Genomic DNA, 7889 nt, shown 5'->3' with positions numbered 1-7889 from the left:
ACATCTTGCGGTTTGATTTAAGTTTTCAAAATAGTTTTTCCATATACTTTTAACCATTCTCCTACAAGTTTGTTCATTCATTTTATTGGGCATTGGCTTCAATATATTCTCATCAATGTCAATTAGATACTTTGGTTTCCTACAAATGATTCTAGGAGGTGTTAACATCAGTGCATTATGTACATTAAATTCATCAAGTAGAGAAGGTGTAATATGTTCATCATTTAATTGATTATTCAATACAGTATCTTCTTCAATTGCATTAGGTTCATACATTAAATCAAATGTCTCTTCTTTAATTGCATTAAGTGCATTATATTCGTTTAGTAAATCGAATTGAGATGTTGAGGATGACATACCTTCTTCTCCCATTGTTCTTGATGCTTTGCAAAATACACAATTGTTAGATTAAAACCTGTGGTCGTATAACACACAAAAACAACAAGAAACAAAGATCAAAGTTAGTGTTATTCAACCAAAGATTAATCTAAGCAAGCATATCAAAAGAGATACTAAGAACATGCTAACGTATTTAACTAAGGAAACAAATACAACAAGGCATCTCCAAATGCCTTTTAACATGCCCTTAGCTCCTTCTCCTTTGTTTCTCTCCTCTTCAAGTTCCAAATCAGTGTAGCTCTCAGCAACTTTTTGCACTATTAATGCCTTATGGAGATTCAAAAGCATAGATGATTACTCTAAATGCTATGCAAGTATGAACAAGTTAGAAATGAGATTATTATCTAATCTAGTGTTGATTTTAATCCAAAAGAGTGAATATGACTAAAATATGCTAAATGCTCTCTAAAATTCACTATAGATTAAATGCATACAAGTTTTCAAGATCTAGATTATGAAGAAATGGGCTCTATTTATAGGAAAAATGGAGCAATGGATGGTTGAGATTGAGTAATCTCAACAAGGGTCAGGATTGAAGGATATTCAATCCATGTGAGGACTTTCAACCCAATCCCAGGATGACAAGTGTCAACATGAGAGGGGTTGAGAGGAGAGGGAATAAGCATTAAATGCTTGACATGACCTGAGAGTTAACTTGGGAGTTAAGGTCAAGGCTTGGTTGAGTGAATAAATTCTTTATTCAAAGAATAAAGATTTTATCCAATGGATAAATTCTTATGGAAAGGTTAAAGAGATAACCATGGTCAAAGTAATAAATGCTTGAGGAGACACATGGGTCACATGAGGGTTGAGTTAAGGGTCAAAGTCCTTAACCATGGGTGCAAGTGGAATTAACCATAAATGGTCATGTAAGAGCCATTAGTGGCTTGGAAGACTTTAGGGGTTAATTTATTGAACACACAAAGCATTTAATGCTTTTCAAAGACTTTGAAGTCTTTGAGAAGTGACTCCAAATTGCTTAGGAATGTGACAATAATTAGGGGATGGATTAGGTTAATTAGGAAGGGTTTAGAAGAATCTAGAAGGGGGTTTAGGAGTACAAGTGGATTTGGTGGGTGAGGGAAAATAGGATTTTATTAAAATAAAAACTTCATTTATTTTAATAAATGTGTGCAAGTTGCATTTGTAGGAAAATGCAAGTGGGGGGGATTTAATGATTTAAATAAATGTTTTGTTTAATTTATTTAAAAGAAGAAAGGGGATTAAATTGAATAAATAGGATTTATTCATTTAATTGATTGTGAATTTGGTTTAATGAATTAATTAAAATAAATTAAATAATTTATTTAATTAATAGGAGAATGTTTGAAGATGAATTAATTAAATATTAATTTAATTAACTGATGGCTAGTGGGTTTTTAATCAAATAAATAGCAAATATTCATTAATTAAAAATGGACAAATTTAGGTGACTACATTTGCCCCTCTTTGAGACGGTGCGGTTTTTATCGCGTCATTTCAAAGAAAGAAAAATAGGTGTGAAGAAATGCCCCATAAAATGTTAATTTAATGGGTGGTATGCCCCCTCGAGAGATGGGCCAAATTTTTTTGAAAAATCGGACGATCTCTTAAAAAAGAATGAAAATTGGTAGGGTGGTAGAAGAGAAGAATTTAGTAATACTAGTGAAGGAATGGAAGAAAATAGAGTGAATACGGAGAAATAACAAGCCAGTGAGTACCCTTAGGTCATGTAGGAGATATGGTGAAAATGTGGTGTTGTGCTTTTGATTGATGCTATATAATTCATCAAAATTGGTTGAACAATCTGGTGCAATCAATTTAATTACCCTGGTCAAGTCAAAGCATGACAGTTGATGTCAGTTGTTTTCTTGGACAAGATAAAGTCTGAGTAAGTGAATCAAAGTGACTTGATGTGACTTAGACAATTGATGTAATTGCCCGATGAAGTCAAGGTATAGGAAGAAAAATACTCGTTGAGACTTAGACAATTGATGTAATTGTCCGATGTGATTGTGTTTGATTGGTTTATCAATTGATAGTGTGTGCGTGTGATGGATGGTTGTGGGGAATCATGGAAGCCCCGTTGAGACTAGGTCATTATGATAAATGCCTATTGTAGTCTAGGTTTGCCATAATCGATTACCTTTTGAGACCCAAAGATACTTGATCAGAGTATCTATTGATAGTTTAGGTGTGTGTGAGTCGATGTGCCTGTGTAGACAAAGTAACTGGCTTGATTGTGTGGATGACTGAGGATGGGAAGCGCAATCCCTCCTATTTAGAGATGGATGGGGATGTACATGGCTTGATTGGGTTGATTGGGACATGATGTAGGGTATGTGATGTTGATTATCGAGATGGGGAGGGTGAGGGGGGATTCGATGTTAGATAGAAGAAATGGAGGACTGATGACTCATTCCTATGGATGAAGAGGAAAAAAGAGCATGCATTGTCATTACTATGTACGAATGATATGCAGCTATTTATGAATTTATGGATGGATGGAATGCAACGGAATGCAATATATACAGATGAGATGAAATGATGATCCATAGTGCTTTATTTTCATCATTGATCTTTAAAATGTTGTAAGAAAATACAAGCAACTTGACATAATGATTCAAGATGACCTGAGTATTCCTTACATGGATTTTGATATAGCAAGTTAATACAAGCAACTTGATATAATGGATCAAGTTGACCTGAGTATTGCTTGCAGAATAGACAAGGATCATCTTCTTTCATGCATGACTTGGAATGTCCTCCTTGATATTTGGCCGATCATATCTTGAGACAAGTTCATACCGTAGTAAGAGATAAAACCTTTATCGAGCTTGGATGAGGTAGGAGGAACCAAAGATGGAGCATTGTACCTATAAGCAAACAGTATATATAAAGAGTAAAAAATATGGACCCTCGATAATGGTTCATGCTCATATAGTCGAGGTATACACTGTAGTCAGCCAACTGTAGTGATCTATGACTATATTTTACATAAGATCACGTAACTTAGTGAACTTCCCACGTAGACACCATTAGTACATGCCCCAGAACTTCATCGAAATAATTCGCAGAAGACATACAAACAATGCCTAGGAACTATCCCGACCACTCTAATCACTTATGGATATCCCGGAGTAGCGTAGGAACCTGATATATATAAATGAATAAATAATCTACAAATCAATCAAGTATTTTGATAGCTTAAACAGAATTTTCTTGTCAAAGAAAATGTCATCTTGTCTTTGTTTTGGTAAGGAAGGATGCATCCTTATTTAAGACAGTTTGTGTGTTGATTGTTGATTGTTGATTTTGATGTGATAAGAGGTCATCATTTGAGTGTTTCACAATGTTTGTTTGGTATCTGCTTAGATGAGTATGTACAAGGTGTTGCCCTGTTTTGGATTTTTGATATTTTCTGATGTTTTTAAATTTTTGTGAGATAGTTTTCCAATGTTTTTGATATTTTGGTGATTGTTTTGAATGTTTTTGGATTTTGTGAGACAATTTTGAATGAAGAACCCAACGAATCACAAGTAATGTAGAATCCACTTCCATTAATAGGTTAAGGGCATTACCCCCAATTTTAGACATGACTATGAAAAAGCGAGATGCAAGACGCACGGAGTACTCTCTTGATTGCAGATCAATAACAAGCCATGGTTTGGACAGATGGATGTGTGTATGCAATGAATGTGATTGCAACAAGCTTGAAATACAATGGAGCTATAGCCCTTACAAGTGGCGCCTGTTTGCCAGGTTTTCACCATCACACTTACCCAAGGTGCCACCGAAGTGGTTGTTCACCATTTGGATGCATGATTTTTCTTTACTATTTTGAATGTTTTTGTATTTTCTTTAGGACATTTTCAAAATGTTTTTGGTGTTTTTCTAGTATGTGGGGGATCCTGATGCTTTGTTATAGCTTTTAGGTATAAAACCATTTGAGGTCCATGCTGTTGATTGGATCTGCTAGCGGTTCTCCTTCTGGAGTAGCCAACTGATATGCCCCAGACCCAAATACAACAGTGATAACATATGGACTCAACTAGTTTGATTCAAACTTTCCCTGATGTTCTTTGTTTGGTTGGTTACGAGTATTCTCTCAAAGAACAAGATCACCTACCTCAAATGTATGAGGTCTAACTGAGTGATTATAGCTTCTGCTCATGCGTTGCTGATAGGCTTTGAGGTGGTTGTATGCAGCTTGTCATTTCTCATCAAGTAGTTCCAAGTCTTGAAGATGTGATACTCTATATGCTTCATCATCTATCGGATTATGCAAGGAAACCCGTAGAGATGGTATCTCAACCTCTATGGGAAGGATGGCTTTTGCATCATAGACCAGTGAGTAAGGAGTTGTGCCTGGAGGGGTTTGAATACTAGTTAGATACGCCCGTAGTGTTGGATTTAATTGAACATGCCAATCACGGTCGGCATCATTGACTGTCTTCTTGAGGATTCTCAATATGTTCTTATTTGATGCTTCGGCCTGACCATTGCCTTATGGGTAATAGGGAGTGGAAAAGCAGTGTTGGATGTGAAACTTCTCACAAAGTTCACAGACATCTTGATTCTTGAATGGAAGATTGTTATCTATGATGATGGACATGGGTACACCATACCGGCAGATGATGTAATTGAGGATGAATGAGGCGATATGCTTGCCGATGACTTGGGTAAGTGGAATAGCTTTGATCCACTTTGTGAAGTATTTGGTGGTAGTAATGATGAATTTGTGGTCATTGGATGAAGATGGATGGATTTTACCCACAAGGTCAAGTCCCCATTGACAAAAAGGCCATGGTGTTGTGATTGGTTGCAATTCTTATGTTGGTGCATGTATCAGGTCTCCATGAACTTGGCATTTCTTGCACTTTTTGACAAAGTAGTAGGAGTCTTTTTCCATGGATGGCCAAGAGTATCCAGCTCGTATGATCTTCTTGGCTAGTGACGAGCCACTTGAGTGAGTCCCACAAATTCCTCTATGTGCCTCTTCCAAGGCCTTTGTTATCTCATCTTGTTCCAGACATCAAAGGAGAGTACCATCAAGACTGCGTCGATATAGGGTTTCAACAATAATGATATATCAAGCAGTTTGGCGAATGAAGGTTTTACATTGGTTATTCGATTGGTTAGGAGGAAGTGTGTGATCACGAAGGTAGGTGTAGAACTCACCGTACCATGGGGATTCAAAACCGACAAGGTGACATATCATCTCGGATTCAGGGATATCATAAGCGGGAATCCAAAGTTGTTCGACCAAGAACTCATAGCGTGTTGAATTTTGCAAAAGATCTAGGAGAGATGCAATAGTAGCCATAGCATCAGTAGCTCGATTTTGATCTCTAGGTATCTTCTCAAAGGTGATAGTAGTAAATGATGCCTTTAGACTATCCACCATTTGCTTGTATGGCATGAGTTTGCCATCCTTGGTCTGATATTCATCGGTTGCTTGTCGAATGACTAGTTGGGAGTCGCCATATACTTGCAGTTCTTGTAACTTCCATTGTATGGCTAGCCTAAGTCCTGTGATCAAGGCCTCATATTCTGCTATGTTGTTTGTGCATGGAAATGTGAGCCTGTAAGACTTCGGGATGCTATCACCTTGAGGTGTGATAAACAGAATGCCTGCCCCCGAGCTATGCCTAGTGTATGAAACATCAAAGTATAGTTTCCATGGTTGTGCTTCTGTGATCATGAATATCTCTTCATCTGGAAAATTGGAAATGAGAGGATGATCACCTACGAGTGGTGCATAGGCCAACTGATTTGCAATAACTTGGCCTTTGATAGCCTTATGGTCCACATACTCAATATCAAATTCACTGAGAATCATCACCCATTTGGCCAAACGGTCTATCAATGTTGCTTTGTTGAGTAAGTACTTGAGTGGATTGATCTTTGCAATGAGTTGTACTTTATGTGTTAGCAGATAGTGCCTCAGTTTAGTGGTTGCCAAGATTACTACTAGGCAAGCTCGCTCAATAGGGGTGTAATTGAGTTCATAGCCAACCAGTGTGTGAGAGATGTAGTAAACAACACCCTATTTCCCTTCTGCATTGTGTTGTGCCAATAGTACTCCCAAAGTTGTATTAGTTGTTGAAATATAGAGCAATAAAGGCCTACTTGGATCTAGTGGGATTAGCAATGGTGTATTCATGAGATAATCTTTAAGCATTTGGAATGCTTGTTGGCATCTAGCATCCCACTGAAAGCGGATGTTCTTGTGTAGCAGGTGTGTAAATGGGTGACACTTATCTACCAGTTGTGCAATGAATCTTCAGATAGATTGAAGCCACCCTTGTAGTGTCCTTAGCTGGCTGATATTCTTTGGAGGTGGCATATCCATGATTTCTTTGACCTTTGCTGGATCGACCTCAATACCTTTGCTTGAGACAATGTATCCTAGAAGTTTCCCGGAGGTTACTCCAAAGACATATTTCTTTGGGTTGAGTCAAACATGATATTGTTCTAGTCTATCAAAGATTTTCTCTAATATGTCCAGATGACCTTCTCTTGTGAGTGATTTTGCTAGTAAGTCATCAACATAATCTTCCATTATGGTATGCATCATATCATGGAAGATAGTGGTCATTGCTCGTTGATAGGTCACTCCTGCATTCTTTAGACCGAAAGGCATTACATTCCAGCAGTATGTGCCCCATGGGCATGTAAAGGTTGTCTTATGTTGATCATCTGGTGCGATCTTTATCTGATTGTATCCTGAAAAACCATCCATGAGTGAAAGCATGGCATGTCCTGCTGTTAGGTCTACTATGATGTCGATATTTGGTAGGGGGGAGTCATCTTTAGGACATGCCTTGTTCAGATCTCTGAAGTCAGTACAAATACGGATGCCCCCATTTGGTTTGCCAATAGGCACAATATTGGAGATCCAATCTGCATAATCAATTGGTCGAATGAAACCAACATCCAGGAGTTTCTTAAGTTCTGCTTTAACTAATACCACAATCTGAGGATGCATCTTGTGAAGCTTCTGCTTGACAGGCTTGGCTCCTTCTGCTACTGTGAGGTAATGCATGACTAAATCTGGATCAAGACCAGGCATGTCTGCATATGACCATGCAAAGTTAATCTGGGGTTTCTGGAAGACTTCGACAAACTTGGGTTGTTCCTCTGAAGTTAAAAGAGATGCCAAATGTATGTGGTGAGGAGTTTTAGGAGTCCCTACATTGTATTCTTTTATTTCCTCAATGAGTATCGTTGATCGTTCCTGCCATGTACTAGAGGGAAGGATGTCAAACCTTTCATCCACGGGCACCTCAAAGAGGTTTTCACCGTTGGATACGCTCTTTCTTTTTACTTTTGTGGGATCAAACAGTGCCACAATGTGGTTTTCACTGGAAGATCCATGTTTTAGTGTTATATTTTTGCAGCTGAAAGGTTTGGCATCTGCCCCAAAGTATGTTGTACTATTAAGTTCTATAGCAAATCCAACTTTGTGATCCCCGCTTGGTATGTTATCCCGTAATTCCAAGAAGTCA

This window comes from Cryptomeria japonica, chromosome 4 (genome assembly GCF_030272615.1).
Source record: "Cryptomeria japonica chromosome 4, Sugi_1.0, whole genome shotgun sequence".
Taxonomy (NCBI): domain Eukaryota; kingdom Viridiplantae; phylum Streptophyta; class Pinopsida; order Cupressales; family Cupressaceae; genus Cryptomeria; species Cryptomeria japonica.
This window is presented reverse-complemented; position numbering follows the sequence as displayed.